We start from the raw sequence: 20114 nt of genomic DNA, 5'->3' as shown, positions 1-20114 counted from the left end.
CATATTTTTAAGATCTCTTTTTTTAATCCCTAATATTTTCCCATGTAGTGTGTCTTCTCGTTACCTTCTTATGTCCGCTAGTAAACTCTTTGTTTTGTCTTAAGGGCTCCTGTTTGTCAGGTCACAGGGCTGTTTTGGCCAGTTCCTTATCTGTTTTGAAGAAGCAGCTGCGCTCCTTTCTGGGTGAGCGGAGCTGTTTTCGCTCTACATAAGATGAGTCTTTTTGTTTGGATTTAGACCTCTTCTTGCTGATGGTATTGTCGCATTGTAAGGGCTGGTCTCCTGAAACTTCAGTAAAAAACCTTAATATTGTATCATTCTGTCTCTGAGGTCCTTTTTAGTCAACATATGTCATCAGAAAGAACTTGGGAGTGACCAGTGTGTTTTATTCCCTGAGAGGAACAGTAATCAATGAAAAAATGTTTTTGTGATCATAGAAAAATATCGTTCTTACCACTGTAGTATTGACAATATATCAACACTGTACTCTGTATTGTTACAGTCAATATTTGTATTGATCCGCCCACCCCTGGTCACATTAAAGAGTTCTGGTTTAGCGGTTAGCTATGCTTTTCTTGTATCCTCCTACCGTGTGTAGCGTAGCATGTTCAATAATCAGTGGCCTTGTGGTTAGAGTGTCCGCCCTGAGATCGGTAGGTCGTGAGTTCAAACCCCGGCCGAGTCATACCAAAGACTATAACAATGGGACCCATTACCTCCCACTCAGCATCAAGGGTTGGAATTGGGGGTTAAATGACCAAAATGATTCCTGAGCGCGGCCAGCGCTGCTGCTCACTGCTCCCCTCACCTCCCAGACGATGGGTCATATGCAGAGGTTAATTTCACCACTATGTGTGACTATCAGTGGTACTTTAGCTATTACTTGTCCTCTATAATATTACTTGTATGTAACCCAGTGTATTTGCCACCATGAAGGCAATGATTAGTGATTTAGAAGCTGCTGAAGGGACGTAAGCTGCTAGCGCTACATTGCATGTCGCTGTCAAATGCATCATCACAATATTGCTCTATCGTCGGCCAAATTTATATAATTGATATCGTACATCAGACCTGGGCAAATTAAGGCCCGGGGGCTACATGCGGCCCGTTAAGCTTTTCAATTTGGCTCGCCAGACATTCCCAAATAATTTTTTTACATCTTTAAGATGGAAAGTGTAGCTGCCATTATGATGTGCAGTGATGTGTTCTAATGACCGTATGTCTTCAACTATTCAAAGTATTTCAACGTTTGGAATTTGCACTTTTTTAGTTACTATGGTAATCCAATTAGTTAATATGGTAATATATACTAGTTACTATGGTAATCTAAGTAGTTACTAAGGTAATATATACTAGTTAATATGGTAATCCATGTAGTTACTATGGTAATCTAATTAGTTAGTATGGTAACCTAAGTCACAGCAGCTCGGACAAGGCACCAAGCAGTGTGGGTGGTGAGCATTTCCACAGAGTGTTTCCAGAGCGGCCAGCCTGAAATGTGGGTGTCAGGGACAGACGCGGAAGAAGATTTTTACAACAAAGTTCTAAAGCTTATTGATATATCACATATATCAGATTGTAGGTGGGATTTTTTTTACCCTTTGTGTTTATATTTCACTGTTTGTTGCATTTTTGCCTTTTGCTTTATTGCAAAATATGTCGATGTAGAGTGAGTGTGACGTTCATATGTTGTCAATATTCAGTGTTTTATCCTTCATAGTTAATATTGTAAATCCCACATTCTTTATTTTCATGTACATTCTGGGTGTCTCAATCAGTAAAAAAAATTTTAAATTCAATTCCGTTTTTTAAGGCAGTCTGTCATAACTTTTTTAGTGTTCAATCAGACATTGTTGTGAGGTTTTGTATTAGTGTTCCTAAAAATAGATATACCGGCCCCCAGACACATTTTTCTTCTCTAAATTTGGCCCCCGGGTCAAAATAATTGCCCAGGCCTGTCGTATATCGTCTATATTGCGCAACCCTACTGGCAACAGGTGGACACAATTCAGTACCTTCTGCCATCTAGTGGAAGATAATTGAATTGTTCTGCTGGTCACACTGGCATGTTAGGACAAATATATATTTGTTTGTAGTAAATATTTGCTAATTAACACACCAATGAAGTGAAAGGGGTCATTTCGATGAGTTAAATTTTAGGACGCGTAGCAAAGCCTAGGTATCATGTCCATTGGGAAAGTGTTTTTTCTTCTTCATGGTGTCATGGAAAGAAGAACTCTAAAATCTCTCAAAAGTGGGGCACAAAAAGTAAGCCAGTTTGTGATCCACCTTTGAGGACGTGAGGACGGCGTTGAATCTGACCCAGAATCTGCTGTACATGAACAGAGACTCATTCAGCCAGCGCTTCCACCAACGCGTCCTCCGTGCACGTGCACGCGCGTTACGTGCACGTCGCACTGATTGAGTGTCTGGTTTTTGCCAGCTCCTGAATAAATGATGACGGCCTGACTGCTCGTGCCCATCAATGTTTCATGCTCTCATCCTCTCCTTCGCTCTCACACTCCACTTTTCTCCCTTCATCTTTTTCCTCCACTCTCGCCGTCGTTTCTTTGCTGCTGACGCAGTAGGTGGCACAGCCACAAAGCAAAGTGCGTGGTCGCAACTCGTCACTCGAAATACTTCCACAGAAGTATTGCTATTGCTGAGCCCTCTCTCTCTCTCTCTCTCTCTCTCGGCTTGACAGGTGTGTGTGTGTGTTCTGGCAATGCTTACTTAATGGGGACATCGCTCTGTTTACACAGTCACCTTTAGGGGACCTCTGACGGTATGGGGACAAAAAAACAGGTCCCCTAATGGGAAACCTTTTTAAATGATAGTCAGATCCATTCTCAAGATGCCTAAGTGAAAAGTGAAACATTTGTTATCCTGGCATTAATAATTAATTATTAAGAATTATGCAAAATTATTTAAATTTGGCCCCCATGAACCATATTAACTCTTTTTCCCCAGGGTCCCCAGTAAGAATGATCAGCACATTACTTCATCAATCCAGAGATTTAAAGACGTGTATGAGCTAACTGGGCAGTGGCCATTTTACACCATTTTTTTTATGCCTCCACAACCTGTAGAAAGGGTGGTGCCCACAAGTGAGGATCAAAAACTTGGTCCCCATTCCAAATGTTAACCTGTGTGTGTGTGTGTGTGTGTGTGTGTGTGTGTGTGTGTGTGTGTGTGTGTGTGTGTGTGTGTGTGTGTGTGTGTGTGTGTGTGTGTGTGTGTGTGTGTGTGTGTGTGTGTGTGTCCGCGTTTTCCAGCATGTTATCTGAGCTACAGGCTTCAAGTGAGCGGAAATGCACTTTCAGCCTCTAACCTGGAAATCCTGTGTGTGTGCGTGCGTGTGTGTGCGTGTGTGTGTGTGCATGGTGGCCATCCAGCCTGTTAATTTGATTGCGTAACAGGATTAGGGGCTGCAGATTGTGTGGAATGGAATCCCGGGCCGCTCGATCTCTGATGCTATGCAAAGCCTTGGCACACACACACACACACACACACGCACACACACTTCTATGACATTGACTTGTAAGTTAGTGTAGTTCCCCTGTGTGTCAAGGAGAACTTTCTAGTAACAATGTCTGGTTGTTTTGTTTAAAGGAGAACTGCACTTTAAAAAAAAAAAGAAAAAAAAAAAGTGCTTATCATTATCATTCAAAATCTCGATGTGGGACAAGAACACAGGTTTTTCTTTTTTTTTAATGCATTCTAATTTGTAAAATACAGCAAGTACGAGGTGGCTAAGAATGCAGATAATGAGAATGCACTATTCCACTCATAAAACCCTCTAAAAAAAACAATCAAAAACAGCCAACAATACTCAATGTACATTTTGCGACCTGAATATTAACCAAGTATTAGCAATGTTGTTATTATAAGCGCTAACGCAGACAACCCAGCTGCTGATTTGTTTTTCGAATTTAAAATCCGAGTCGAACTTTACCCCCAGGTTTGTGACACAGTCGCTGAGATACGGGGTCAGAGTGCCGAGGTCAACGTTGGGGGAGGGAGAGCGACTTGGACCGAACAACATAACTTCTGTTTTGTCTTCATTTAGGCTCAGGAAGTTAGCTGTTGAACCGTGTTATTTTGTGCCATGGGAAAATAAATCTGGCAATCACTCTAACTCTTAAATAAAAGTCCGCTTACAGTGCAGCCAATGGGAGCTCCACTGATCCGCCCATATAATCAGAAAAATAACGATTCAAAAACCGCCAGCAATACTCTATTTACATTTCGTGACTTGAATTTTAACCAAATATTAGTGGTATTGTTAATATAAGCGCTAACGCAGACCGACTATTTATAGCGGCGCCATGATCACGAGCTTGAGTGCCAATGTTGACATGATCGACTGATATGACATGATCAGCTGCTTCCTTGTTCGTCTAACTTTATTCTAGATCATAAATAATGTCTCTGATCTGGATAGTAGACGGACGAGTAGGGATGATACTCGAAACCGGTTTTCCCGGTTGTTTGATTAGAAACGAACCGAGTCCTCGGACTCGAATCCCTTTTTGAGAACCGGTACCCGTTATCGAGACCACTATAGTAAAGGAAAAGAGTTGATTCTTTGTTCGAATCCCGTCCCGACCAGAAATGCTCCGTGGGACATCACGTAGCTCAGTCATTAGGCGCAGATAAGGAAAGCAGGAAAACAATGGACGGGAAAAAGCGCTCCGAGGTGTAATAAAGTTCAAAACAAAAGCTATAATCCATCGAATAACTTTACTGAGAGATTTTAGCAGGGTAAAACACATGACGAACACTTTTACGACCAACCGGAAACATAGCAACGCACCTCCTTTACGGCAGCTGTCGCAACGTTCTTAAAACAACCGCAGCACTTACATATATATAGGGATGATGTTTGATAAGGAATTATCGAGTTCGAGCCTATTATCGAATCCTCTTATCGAACCGATTCCTTATCGATTCTCTTATCGAGTCCAGATAGGTTGTTGTATATGGAAAAAAACACACAATATTTGGTTTAACAAAAGCTCACTTTTATTATATAATAAAAAAATAAAATCTAATAAATAAATAAATATTGACTGTTACCCACCTAAAAAAATAAAATAAAATAAATAAATATTGACTGTTGTTACCCAAAGTATATTAAGTGGGATTTTTCAGAAAAACAAATATATACAGTAACACAAAAACAACCTGTCTCTGTGATCACTATAGGTGTATAAATAATAATATAGTGTTAAATAAAATCAGTCCCTTGGGCACAAAACTGAAAATAATACAGCTCTCCAAAAAGTGCACTTCTGCTGCTATTTGACATAACTGTTTGTTATGATGCTTTGACATTTTTGCACTTTATTTCTTTATTGAAAGAAAATTCTATGAAGAGAAAAGTTGTTTGCAAATGTGGTTACAATGCTAAAAAATGAAAAGTTAAAGCTAAAAAAACAAATACACTTTATTGAGTTAACATTATTTCTTTATGGGGGAAAAATGTTATGAGCTAGAGAATATAACAACTACACTACCCAGCATGCAACGGGAGTTACGAGCATGCGCGGTAGCCCCGAAAAGTGTTGCATGTTGCCACGCTGTGAAAGTAAACGTCAAGAACTCAGCCAACACGCCTCGTCTGCATTATTTATAATTAGACAGACAACACATCTACAGTGTGATTTTGTTTTGTTTACAAGAAAGAAAAACAAAAGTTAAAAAAGGGAGATATGTTGTGTATATATATATGTATGTGCTGCGGTTGTTTTAAGAACGTTGCGACAGCTGCCGTAAAGGAGGTGCGTTGCTAGCCTGGTTGCTATGTTTCCGGTTGGTCGTAAAAGTGTTCGTCATGTGTTTTACCCTGCTAAAATCTCTCAGTAAAGTTATTCGATGGATTATAGCTTTTGTTTTGAACTTTATTACACCTTGGAGCGCTTTTTCCCGTCCATTGTTTTCCTGCTTTCGCTATCTGCGCCTAATGACTGAGCTACGTGACGTCATTTATTGTGATGTCCCACGGAGCATTTCTGGTCGGGACGGGATTCGAATAAAGAATCAACTCTTTTCCTTTACTATAGTGGTCTCGATAACGGGTACCGGTTCTCAAAAAGGGATTCGAGTCCGAGGACTCGGTTCTTTTCTTATCAAACAACCGGGAAAACCGGTTTCGAGTATCATCCCTACATACATATACAACATATCTCCCTTTTTTAACTTTTGTTTTTCTTTCCTTGTATTGAATATATAGTAAGAATAGTCATTCTTCATCTAAATGGGAATATTTGAACATCCCAGCAGTCGGCATCCTAATGACAGCAGACCTTGTACAGTAAGTGATGTTGTATTATGTTTGTTGTCGCTCAAAGTCTGCAGTGAGTAATAATCAGTGATGTTGTTGAAAAAAAGGCAAAAGTTGTGATGTGTTTTTGAAATTAGTGTGCCACATATGCTTAAAATGATTAAAATACGTTGTGAACGTCGCTTTGCTGGGAGGGTTCTCCTGGTGCCGACAGATCTTTCGTGAGCCCGGTACACAGGTTGGAGCAAGTCTTTTATTTGTCATACACAAGTATGGTTTGCTTTCCAGCAATATATATTTAAGTCTCTGTTCTGTCTCTGGGCGTCTCTCTCTCTGTCTCCAACTCCAACAACGTGTCTCGGCCCGGCTGCTGCTAATAATCAATCAATCAATGTTTATTTATACAGCCCTAAATCACAAATCTCAAAGGGCTGCACAAGCCACAACGACATCCTCGGTTCAGATCCCACATCAGGGCAAGGAAAAACTCAACCCAGTGGGATGACAATGAGAAACCTTGGAGAGGACCGCAGACGACAGGTGATTAGATAAGCCACCCCAGCTGGGCAATCTACTCACCTGCCGCTGGCTTCGAGGCCGGTCCTTAAACACCCCGCTCCGCGGCAGGCCCGCAGACCACGGCCCCCCTCCACATATGTAAATATTAAATGTTAATGTAAATGTGCCTGTTACTACATTACATATATACTTCAGTGTTTCCCATAAACTGCCAAGATACCTGTGGTGGTGGGGGCGTGGCTATGGGCGTGGTCACCATGACATCATCGAGTAATTTGCATAATTTACTACAATGATATGCCCCATCCATCCATTTTCTACCGCTTATTCCCTTCGGGGTCGCGGGGGGCGCTGGAGCCTATCTCAGCTACAATCGGGCGGAAGGCGGGGTACACCCTGGACAAGTCGCCACCTCATCACAGGGCTACAATGATATGATTTTCTCTAAAAAGGCTCAAAAAATGTATACTTACTAGTTAATAATAACAGTTTTGTTTTAAACGTCCATCCATCCATACATTTTACAATATAATTACAACACTTTATGTACATATTTATATACAGATTTGAACAATAAGTTATTCACTGAAATATATTTATTAATTATGGTTATTACAAAAAATATATCTTATAAAATATAAAAGCTAAAATGTCTCTTAAAGCTCTGCCCCTTTAATTAGTGCATACTAAATCATTTAACTTTAGCCTACTACTACAACCATATTATTTACCAGCAACATAAAGTGAAACAGAGGCAGAGGTGTCCTGCCACAGTCAGTAACAAATAAACAGAAAACAGTAGTGGTCAAATACAAATAAGGCAACAAGAGAAGTATCCTACACTTCTCTTTTGTAAAGTAAATCTGAACATTCTATATGGGCATCTACATCAACTATATGATTTGCCTGAGAAGCTGGACAGGACAAAAAAAAAAAAAAACATTATTATTTTTTTATTTATTTGTGGCGGACGTAATTCTTTCGTGACGGGCCGCCACAAATAAATGAATGTGTGGGAAACACTGTACTTACATCATGTATATAAAACCTTAATGGAAGTGTTTGGGTGTTTTTAAGGGCAGAATAGAGCGACTACCTTAGGCTCCATTGTAAGTGGACTTTTGTTTAATAGTTAAAATGCATTAAAAATATGCATCAGTCCCATAATGATTGTAAACTATAGGCAAAATTCCCCCAAAAGTGTAGTTACCATTTAAAGCTGCATATTATAGCATTTTTCATCAACTTTAAATAAGTGTCAGATGTTCCAAAATTGTCTGTTTTAAAATATATTGTCCAAAATCTAGTGTAGATGCTGGAAATTGGAATTTAGGCTACCTTCACACTGCAGTTCGATTCCCTGACGAAGATGATGCTTGTTTCACGTTTGGTGTTTATTACTTGTTAAAACATTGTTTAAAAAAATCCACTATTTCGTAACCTTTATATAGTGTGTACAGTGTTTATTTTGGGACCAAAAGAAGAAGTATGACTTATGGTTTGTCTCTCTGTTATTTGCTCTTTGTTCCCGTCCATGTTGTGGCTGCCCTCCATGGCGTGACTGGAAATGTCCTCACACACGGAGGGCGACAACAGGTGGAGGTAACCAAAGAAATGTCACACCGCACTCGCTTTGTGCAAAGTGTGCATGTGTGTGTGTGTGTGTATGTGACACAGGTGGGGGAATTTGGACATGGAGGCTTTGGACGGGTCCAAATTGTGTGGTCGTTTCATTGAGAACCCCAGTGATGTTGCAATACAGTGAAATTGTCAGTAAAAGTTGTGTACCGAATTAAAGGAAGGGGAGGGGCGGCGGGGTTCTTGTAGTCGTGGGTTGCTGTCATTGGTCAGCGTGTGTGTTGGGAGGGGGTCTCCAGGACACCTGATGGAAACTTTGGATGGAAGGTTACAGCTGTGGGTCAGCGGAAGAGGGGAGTGAGGTCAGTGTGGGGAATCCCACTCCCTCCACACACACACACACACACACACAGCTGCTCTTACTGCGGGTATCCCCTCACTCTGACTCACACGGCAGTCACTCGCTGTCACAGCTTCGCCACAAGCAAGTCGCACTTCCCGCCTGCGCCGTGTTTTGACATGACGGTCGACACCAAGCCCCCGTGCCTGTGCGCCCTCGACGGCCTCCTGCGGGCGCTGAGGGCTCGACTGAAAGCGCTCCGTCACTCGCTGTTGCCCCCCAGGAGGGACGGTAGCCCCGGGACGGCGGGCCGCATGAGGAGGGGGGGGATGTTTGGCTGTCTGGGATCGGCACCCCGCAGCTGGACTGTGAGTTGTCAACATACACGCCATGTAGTGTGATGCTTCTGGTTGATTTCCAACATGTATACAGTTACAATATGATACATCATGTAATTTACATATTCTCATTTCTCTTTACAACATAAGTGTCAAACTCAAGGCCCTGGGGCCAGATCTGGCCTGCCACACCATTTTAAATGGCCCGCTAAATTAATAAATACTTTATATTTCCTCACTACTTGTATTTGTTCTTTTCATTTTGACATTAAAAAATACCTGTAATGTAGGCTGTTGTGTATTTTTTAAACATGAATATTATCTAATAATGCAACAAAATATTATATTCTCATTAGAGATGTCCGATAATATCGGCCGGCCGATATTATCGGCCGATAAATGCTTTAAAATGTAATATCGGAAATTATCGGTATCGGTTTTTTTTATTATCAGTATCGTTTTTTTTTGTTTGTTTGTTTTTTTTCGTTGTTTTTTTATTAAATCAACATAAAAAACACAAGATACACTTACAATTAGTGCACCAACCCAAAAAACCTCCCTCCCCCATTTACACTCATTCACACAAAAGGGTTGTTTCCTTCTGTTATTAATATTGTGGTTCCTACATTATATATCAATATATATCAATACAGTCTGCAAGGGATACAGTCCGTAAGCACACATGATTGTGCGTGCTGCTGGTCCACTAATAGTACTAACCTTTAACAGTTAATTTTACTCATTTTCATTCATTACTAGTTTCTATGTAACTGATTTTATATTGTTTTACTTTCTTTTTTAATCAAGAAAAAGTTTTTAATTTATTTATATTATTTTATTTTATTAATTAAAAAAAAAAAAGGACCTTATCTTCACCATACCTGGTTGTCCAAATTAGGCAAAATAATGTGTTAATTCCACAACTGTATATATCAGTATCGGTATCGGTTGATATCGGTATCGGTAATTAAAGAGTTGGACAATATCGGAATATCGGATATCGGCAAAAAGCCATTATCGGACATCCCTAATTCTCATACATTCCAAAACATTGTTTGTTAAAATCAAAATAAATATTTGCTTGACTTATGATTTCAAAGCAAGGTATTCATCAAATTGTACACTGTAAAAATGACAACAGATTTTACAGTAAAATTCTGGCCACCGAGCTTCCTTTTTTAACCGTAAAAACAACTTGGGTACGTTTTTCCCATTTTTAGTAATACACAATAAAAAACTACAACAACTGTAGATTTTGCAGCGAAAAATTGGCAGCTCCGTTGTATGAAGTTTACCGTAAAAATAATGGTACTGTTTTCTATCTTATTCACAGTAATATGCTGTAAAAAAACATTGCAAATTTTCAGGAAAAATGTGGCCTTTTTTAAATTTAACGTAAAACAACTTTGGTATCGTATTTCCATTTCCGGTAATACATTATAAAAACAACTACAACTGTAGATTTTGCAGCCAAAAATTGGCAACTCAGTTGCATGAATTTTACAGAAAAAACAGTGGTACAATTTCCATTCCATTCACAGTAATATGCAAAAAAAACACTGCAATTTTTTGGGAAAATTCTGGCGAATGAGCTGCCATTAAAATTTTTTATTTTTTTTACCATAAAGCAACTTTGGTACCGCTTTTCCATTTTCAGTAATACACTGTAAGAACAACAACCGTAGATTTTAGGGCCAAAAATTGTCAGCTCAGTTGCATGAATTTTACAGTTAAAAAAAAAGACAGTGGTACTATTTCCATTCCATTCACTGTAATATGCTGTAAAAAACACTGCAATTTTTTTAGGAAAAATCTGGCAAATTAGCTGCTTTTTTTAATTATATTTTTATTTTTTTTATAACCGTAAAACAACCTTGGTACCGTTTTTCCATTTCCAGTAATACACTATAAAAAACAACAACTGTAGATTTCACGGCCAAAAATTTGCAGCTCAGTTGCTTGAATTTTACAGTAAAAAAAAGACAGTGGTACTATTTCCATTCCATTCACAGTAATAAGCTGTAAAAAACACAATAATTTTTTTAGAAAAATTGTGGTGAACTTGTTTTGTTTTTTTTGGTTTTTTTTCTTTTTTTTATAACCGTAAAACAACTTTGGTACCGTTTTTCCATTTTCAGTAATACACTATAGAAAACAACAACTAAATTTTACGGCAAAAATTTTTGCAGCTCAGTTGCTTGAATTTTACAGTAAAAAAAAAAGACAGTGGTACTATTTCCATTCCATTCACAGTAATATGCTGTAAAAAACACAGCATTTTTTGGGGGAAAATTATGGCGAATGAGGTGCTTTCTTTTTTCTTTTCTTTTTTTTTTTACCGTAAAACAACTTTGGTACCGTTTTTCCATTTCCAGTAATACATTATAAAAACAACTACAACTGTAGATTTTGCAGCCAAAAATTGGCAACTCAGTTGCATGAATTTTACAGTAAAAAAAAAAAGACAGTGGTACTATTTCCATTCCATTCACAGTAATATGCTGTAAAAAACACAGGAATTTTTTTAGGAAAAATCTGGCGAAAGAGCTGCTTTTTTAAATTTTATTTTTATTTTTTTTATAACCGTAAAACAACTTTGGTACCGTTTTTCCATTTCCAGTAATACACTATACAAAACAACAACTGTAGATTTTATGGCCAAAAATTTGCAGCTCAGTTGCTTGAATTTTACAGTAAAAAAAAGACAGTGGTACTATTTCCATTCCATTCACAGTAATATGCTGTAAAAAACAGGATTTTTTTTAGGAAAATTGTGGTGAACTTGCTGCTTTTTTTTATTTTTTATTTTTTATTTTTTTATAACCGTAAAACAACTTTGGTACCGTTTTTCCATTTTCAGTAATACACTATAAAAACAACAACTGTAGATTTTACGGCCGAAAATTTTCGGCTCAGTTGCTTGAAGTTTACAGTAAAAAAAAGACAGTGGTACTATTTCCATTCCATTCACAGTAATATGCTGTAAAAAAACACAAGAATTCTTTTAGGAAAATTGTGGTGAACTTGCGGCTTTTTTTAAATTTATTTTTTTATAACCATAAAACAACTTTGGTACCGTTTTTCCATTTCCAGTAATACACTATAAAAAACAACAACTGTAGATTTTACGGCCGAAAATTTTCGGCTCAGTTGCTTGAAGTTTACAGTAAAAAAAAGACTGGTACTATTTCCATTCCATTCACAGTAATATGCTGTAAAAAAAACATAAGAATTTTTTTAGGAAAATTGTGGTGAACTTGCTGCTTTTTTTTTTTTTTTTTTTTTTTTTTTTTTTTATAACCGTAAAACAACTTTGGTACCATTTTTCCATTTCCAGTAATACACTATAAAAAACAACAACAACTGTACATTTTACGGCTGAAAATTGGCAGCTCAGTTGCATGAATTTTACAGTTGAAAAAAGACAGTGGCACTATTTCCATTCCATTCACAGTAATATGCTGTAAAAAAAACACTGCAATTGTTTTATAAAAATTCTGGCGAATGAGCTGGCTTTTTTTTATTTTTATTTTTTATTTATTTAGTTTTTTAACGTAAAACAACTTCGGTATCGTTTTTCCATTTTCAGTAATACACTATAAAAAACAACAACAATGATTTTAGGGCCAAAAATTGGCAGCTCAGTTGCATGAATTTTACCGTAAAAACAGTGGTACTATTTCCATTCCATTCACAGTAACATGCAAAATAAAAAACACCACACATTTTATGGTAGAATTCTGGCGACTGAGCTGCCAGATTTTTACAGTAAAATCTAAAAAAAAAATGTTTACAGCGCAAGTAAAAAACATATAACAAACAAATACATAGGCAATTATGTGATATGAGGCGAAACGTATATATTTATATTTATTTATACACATATATATTCACTGTTACAAGCAGCCCTCTGAGGGCAGACATAACTGCAATGTCCCCCTCAATGAAAACGAATTTGACACCTCTGCTTTACAACATGTCCCAATGAAGTAGGAAGAAGCAAAGCTTATATTTAATCCTACCCCTTTTCCAATTCTAACACACATGTTCACTTCCTGTTCTCATTTTCTAACACAATTTCCATCACTGAATGGATTTCTAAACAGAAATTGAAACAATTCTCTTATAATAGTTAAGTCAGTTAGGATTTACATAATGAGATGAATATCTCATTTTCAATAAATTCACAACATTTATTAATATTCTTCTTCTTTGCACTTTAGCACTTTTAGCTTGAACAGCCTCTTAAACAGGATCATATCAGTACATTGTTTGACTTCTTTGCTTAATCCATTCCATAATTTAATCCCTCATAGTGATACACTAAAGGTTTGAAGTGTTGTACGTGCATGCAAATGTTTTACGTGAAATTTTTCTCCAAGATTATATTTTTTCACTTTTGTTGAGAATAATTGTGGTTGAAGTTTTTCACAAAAGCATGATGAAAATACTTTTTTTGGTGGGGTGCCAATGCAAGATAACTAGTGTAGATGGGTTGTCTTGGTCTTGCTTCCGATTGGTCGTCCATTGTCGAGCGAAGCAGAACCGCCGCACCAGACCGTCTCGCCGGTCCCTTCACCGCAATAGAGGCCGACCCGCAGGCTCGGAGATACCCACATGAACAATGTTGTGACCTTTCCTTTGAGCGATCACTCACTGCCTTCGTCTTCGATTGGCATCACGGCAACAGCAGTGGCGGCAATATCTTCCTCAAAGTGCAGTTTCGCGGGATGACATTTTACGAGAATTACGGCTCATGACGCAAAACACCCTTTAATGGAAACACCTACAAGTCGCAAATGTACTTTATCGAAATTTTTGAAATATTTCTTTTATTTTGTGGAAAAACTGCAATGGGAACGCAGCTACTCTATTTTTGTACTCGCTTCTATAAGCAGCAGTTCATCCTCCGTACATTCAGCCTCAAAAAGATAGGGTTGTGAATCCTCCTTTGTCCAAAAATAGTCGTCTTCGTTGTCCGTTACCAAGTCTGCCATGATTAGAACACATTTGGGTTTGTTTCCGGATGTAGGTACACACATATGTTGCCGGAAGTCGGAAGTGCGCTGCTATGGAAACGGAAATAAACACAGCTCCGGCAACGCTTAAAATGACCAAAATATATTTCAATATTTCATATTTTTATGAAGGTGTCTGTTACTACATTACATATATATACTTGAAGTGTGTATATAAAACATATTACATATTGTTATGAAGGTGTCTTTTACTACATTATATATATATACTTGCAGTGTGTATATAAAACATATTACATATTGTTATGCCCGAATGCAGCTGAGATAGGCTCCAGCTCCCCCCGCGTCCCTGAACGGGACAAGCGGTAGAAAATGGATGGATGGACTGATGGTGTCTGTTACTACATTCTATATATATCCTAGCAGTGTGTATATTGTACATATTACGTGCGTGTGTGTGTGTGTTTGTGTGTGTGTGTGTGTGTGTGTGTGTGTGTGTGTGTTTCTACCTTTCTTGAGACATCAACAAGGAAAAGTACCTTCCATATGAGGAGGTGTGAACAAGTTAGGACATAAATCATGGTCCCAATACAGAAAAACATTGCATCTAATAGAGAATGTCTTAATTGCACCCCTGGTGGTGAAATCTATCAAAATTTGGGTGGTGCCAAAAAGGAGGGATTTTTCAAATTGACTGTGTCGGTTTTAAAAGTGCTCCCCTTCTGGTCAACATATGAAATAACAAGTGTGTGTAAAAATTTGAAGTGCGCCCTCCTTTGGCCAAAATAAATAACAAAAATTCAATGAATGTGTATATAGAGGCATACTGTAATAACTTGAAGCAAATAATGAAGATTAAAAAACAATTACAAAAAATAAATTAATTCATTAGTTACTGAAAGCAATCTTTTTCTCACAAAGTGTCGACTTTTTTTCTTATAAAATTGGGAACAATTTCTCATATTCTTTCTTTTTCTGTAATATTGCAGTATTTTCTCGTAAAATTATTACTATTTTAATGTAAAATTATTACTTTTTTTTTCGAAATGGTGACATTCGTCTTATAAAATTCTGACTTGTCACAATATTGCCATTTTTTTGTTGTTTAAAATAGTGACATTTAAGTCATAATTTTGGCAAGTGAAATTCCGATTGTTATTATAATATTGCCAAAATTTGAAAGATTTCTTACTAAATTGTGACTTTTGTCGAGTAAAGTTACGACTCTTTTCATAAAATTGCGAACATTTTAAGCTTTTCTGGTAAAATTGCGACTGTTATTGAGTAAAATTCCAGCTTTTATCAAAAAAACTGCACAAATGTTCAGTTTTTCTTGTAAAACTTTGACTTGCGTTGACTAAAATTACGACTCTTGTTATAAAACTGCCAAAATTCCAAGTTTTTCCGGTGAAATTGTGACCTTTTTCCTGTGAAATTCCAACTCATTTTTCACAACAAGCTTTTTCATATTTGCATAGTTTGTATATGTTATTAATATTGTAAATGCAAATCTTTATATATTTAGAAAGGGTGGTCCTAAAGAGGCAGGCATTTTTCACAGGTCTCAAGAAGGTCAGAAATACAAGAGTGTGTGTGAGTGCTTGTGTGTGTGTGTGTTCTGAGCGCAGGTGCTGGTTTTGCACTTTTAATCCCGTGATTAAGAGGTGCGACATGAGCATCCTGTCGCTCCGGCTCTGATCCGCCATCTGTGATCTGACTCACACACACGTTCATTAGAAATGTCAACATTCTTCAAGTCCTCAGTATTTCCAGTCTATTCCTGCAAGCTTGCTACAGTGTAAAATGTGTTTGCCCCCTTATCTAATGTCATCATTGTTACCTGCGGGCATCCACACAGTCTGCTACAGTACACCAATGAGTTTTGCTGCTAAATGTCCATGCAGTTGAAACATTGTTTTATGTCCTGGTGTTGCTGATTTGAATTCCCTAGAAGGCCAAAACGCACGTGCCAGGGTGACTAACGCAGCAAGAGAGAAGTGTTGAAATAAAGACCGAAGTGGTGAGAAAGGAGGCGGGAACGCGGGATGGGAGGGAGTTGAAGATGTGTCTGAGTAATATCAAGCGAGAGGAGAAGAAGAAGTGTCAGGAATGATCAAAAGCCGGCGGCGCTTGGTCCCGACGCCCAGCATGTTGTCGCCGCCGAGCCTGCGACGCACTCCGGACTACAGGATCCATCATGCACTGGCAGTCTGCAGGTCGTCCACCTGGGATGTCCAGGTATGATGGAGGATGTAGACAGGATGCGGGGGACCATGACGGGAGAATGGGGGTTGAAAGTATCAGACTGAACGCCATCATTAGTCACACTGGTACAGCACAAAGCAGGTACCGGGGGTGGCTCCATGACAACCGTGCATGCGTGTGGTTATTACCCAGTGTGTGCGTGACAATTGTAGAGGAAGCCTGTTCAACCTGTCGTCGGCTAATGGCGTCGCGCTGTGGTTTCGCTTGATTTCCAGGGATCCTTTCTCCAACAAACCGTAGCAGCTGGAATGTGACTCAGCATTGTGTAGATCTCTGCCAAGACTAAACCATCCTCAACAACTGTCTTATAAGTTCCACTCCAAAAAAAGGGAACTGCTCTCCTTCTGGAATTTTGCCTTTTGTTGAAAATCATTTTGAGAGACAACTACACACATTTATTTTTTTGAGGTGCGGGGGGTTAGAGATTATAAACAAGGTTTCTCATAGTCATTCCCATCGACATCCCACTGGGGTGAGTTTTCCTTGCCCTTATGTGGGCTTTGTACCGAGGATGTCGTTGTGGCTTGTGCAGCCCTTTGAGACACTTGTGATTTAGGGCTATATAAATAAACATTGATTGACTGATTGATCAAATGCTTGGGAAAATGTGGCTAATGAGAGTCACCGTTGTAGCCTTCAAAGCCCTCTAAAATAACTTCAAAATTCTTCATCAACAGTTTGTATACACACTGCAAGTATATACAGGTATATATATATAATGTAGTAACAGACACCTTCATAACAATATGTAATATGTACAATATACACACTGCAAGTATATACCTGTATATAATGTAGTAACAGACACCTTCATAACAATATGTAATATGTACAATATACACACTGCAAGTATATATATAATGTAGTAACAGACACCTTCATAACAATATGTAATATGTACAATATACACACTGCAAGTATATATATAATGTAGTAACAGATACCTTAAAGTACTATCTATCTATCTGAATAACAATATGTACAATATGCACACTGTAAGTATATATATAATGTAGTAACAGACACCTTCATAACAATATGTAATATGTTTTATATACACACTGCAAGTATATATATAATGTAGTAACAGATACCTGTACTATATGCACACTAAGTACATATATAATGTAGTGACAGACACCTTCATAACAATGTTTTATATACACACTGCAAGTATATATATAATGTAGTAACAGACACCTTCATAACAATATGTAATGTGTTTTATATACACACTGCAAGTATATATATATATATACAGTATATATATATATATATATATATATATATATATATATATATATATATATATATATATATATATATATATAATGTAGTAACAGACAACTTCATAACAATATGTAATATGTACAATATACACACTGCAAGTATATATATATAATGTAGTAGCAGACACCTTCATAAGAATATATAATATGTACAATATACACACTGCAAGTATGTATATATTGTAGTAACAGATACCTTAATAACAATATGTACAATATGCACACTGTAAGTATATATATAATGTAGTAACATAAACCTTCATAACAATATGTTTTATATACACACTGCAAGTATATATACAGTATAATGTAGTAACAGACACCTTCATAACAATATGTAATATGTACAATATACACACTGCAAGTATATGTATAATGTAGTAACAGACACCTTCATAACAATGTGTAATATGTTTTATATACACACTGCAAGTATATGTATAAAGTAGTAACCGACACCTTCATAACAATATGTAATGTGTTTTATATACACACTGCAAGTATATGTATAAAGTAGTAACCGACACCTTCATAACAATATGTAATATGTTTTATATACACATTACAAGTATATATATAAAATAGTAACAGACACCTTCATAACAATATGTAATATGTACAATACACACACTGCAAGTATATATATAATGTAGTAACAGACACCATCATAAAAATATGTAATGTGCTTAATATTTACTGTATTTTGGTCATTTTATGCATTGCCGGAAGTGGTTTCCCCTGGTTTTCCGTTTCCAAAGCAGCACACTTCCGACTTCTGGCAACAAATGTGTGTACCTACTTCCAGAAACAAACTCAAGGGTGTTGTAATCTTGGCAAAGTTGACCAGTAAACATTTTTGATCGACTAATTCAGGATTAATGGATGCAAAGCACACGGTTTGTAGTCCAGAACTTTTTGAAGCATGATACTGATAAAGCATGTTACACGTGACACCGAGACAGCTACTATTTGACGACTGCTGTAGCTTGTTTACTTTAAATGCAGTCAGTAGTGTCTTAATGTGTTCAATGGCATTAGTTATAGTAGTGGTGTTCCTCAAGGTTCCATCTTAGGTCCTTTCTTTTTCATCATTTGAGCTATTCAACTGGTGGCTCGTGAGTGCAGTTAAAAAAAACTTCTTGCAGCAGATTCCGAAAAACACTAGAGTGCTGTCATAACCATGATCTTTGACTTGTTTTTTTGCAGAAGGTCCTTAAAAACAGCAGAGCGCTCTTGACAAAATGAATAGACCAAGACCAAAAGTCTACTGTAGAAGACGCTTGTTCTGTAGAATATACAGAATAAGACAAATAGTCAAGGAAGAAGTCCGGCCCCCTGGTACTTAGCCTTTTGGAAATGTGGCCCCCAAAACAATTTAGTTGAATATATCTGATCTAGAGGGTCCCTGTACCACAAAGTCCACAATGCAAGCAGACTTTAACGACCAAAAGTGTGACTACATAAATTCCTTGTGCACCACCACTCAAAATGTTTTTTGTTTCGCAACAAACTAGGGTGCTCCAAACCTAACCCCGCTTTTCCTGCTTGGAGAAGGTGATTAAAAAAATAAACTAATCTGGTCATGTGACCTGGTCCTGCAGCAATCCGGTTCTCTCATATTAGACCAGGGATGTCAAACTGGTTTTCTTTGAGGACTACATCGCAGTCGTGGCTGCCATCAGAGGGCCACTTGTAACAGCGAATAATGTATGAATTTGCCTCTGGATTTCATTATTAATTATATAAATTGTTTTAAGTAGACTGTCGATTTTACAGTAAAAACCTTACATTTACAAAATTTTACTGTAAAATATAGCGTTTGTATTATTTTCTACAACATTTTACGGTAAATTGAAAAACAGTACTACTGTTTTTTTGGGGGGGTTATACGGAAAAAGGTGGCAGCTTGGTTGCCAGAATTGTTGTGTTAAATTGACACTGGTTTTTACAACATTGTATTGGAAATGGAAAAACAGTACAAGTTCTTTTTTTATTCTGGCAACTTCGCTGCCAGTTTTTCTACCGTAAAAACAGATCTACCGTCTTTCCATTTACAGTAATACACCGTTAAAAACAAGATTTTACAGTAAAAATATGGCAGCTAAGTCAACAGAATTTTAATGCAAATTTTTTGAAAGTTTTTTTTTTCAATTTACAGTAGGGCTGCAACTAACGATTAATTTGATAATCGATTAATCTGTCGATTATTACATCGATTAATAATCGGATAAAAGAGACAAACTACAATTCTATCCTTTCCAGTATTTTATTGGAAAAAAACAGCATATTGGCACCAGACTTATTTTGATTATTGTTTCTCAGCTGTTTGTAAATGTTGCAGTTTATAAATAAAGATTTATTTAAAAAAAAAAAAAAAATTGTTTTTTTTTTTGTTTTTTTTAAAAAGCCTCTGCACATGCGCATAGCATAGATCCAACGAATCGATGACTAAATTAATCGGCAACTATTTTTATAATCGAATTTAATTGATTAGTTGTTGCAGCCCTAATTTACAGTAAT

General features: G+C 37.3%; 2 protein-coding genes across 3 annotated transcripts in view; both read left to right on the top strand.

Annotated features, from left to right (window-relative positions):
- Positions 1-3069, top strand: part of LOC133629772 (nebulin-like) — a 175880-nt gene extending 172811 nt beyond the window's left edge. Inside the window, exon 57 of the mRNA XM_062020755.1 lies at positions 2705-3069. The gene's annotated coding sequence lies outside the window, so the exon portion shown is untranslated. The remainder of the gene's footprint in view (positions 1-2704) is intronic.
- Positions 1-20114, top strand: part of rps6ka3b (ribosomal protein S6 kinase, polypeptide 3b) — a 65707-nt gene that overhangs the window by 18963 nt on the left and 26630 nt on the right. The gene's annotated exons all lie outside the window — the stretch shown is intronic.

This window comes from Entelurus aequoreus, linkage group LG15, assembly GCF_033978785.1.
Source record: "Entelurus aequoreus isolate RoL-2023_Sb linkage group LG15, RoL_Eaeq_v1.1, whole genome shotgun sequence".
Lineage (NCBI taxonomy): Eukaryota > Metazoa > Chordata > Actinopteri > Syngnathiformes > Syngnathidae > Entelurus > Entelurus aequoreus.
This window is presented reverse-complemented; position numbering and strand designations above follow the sequence as displayed.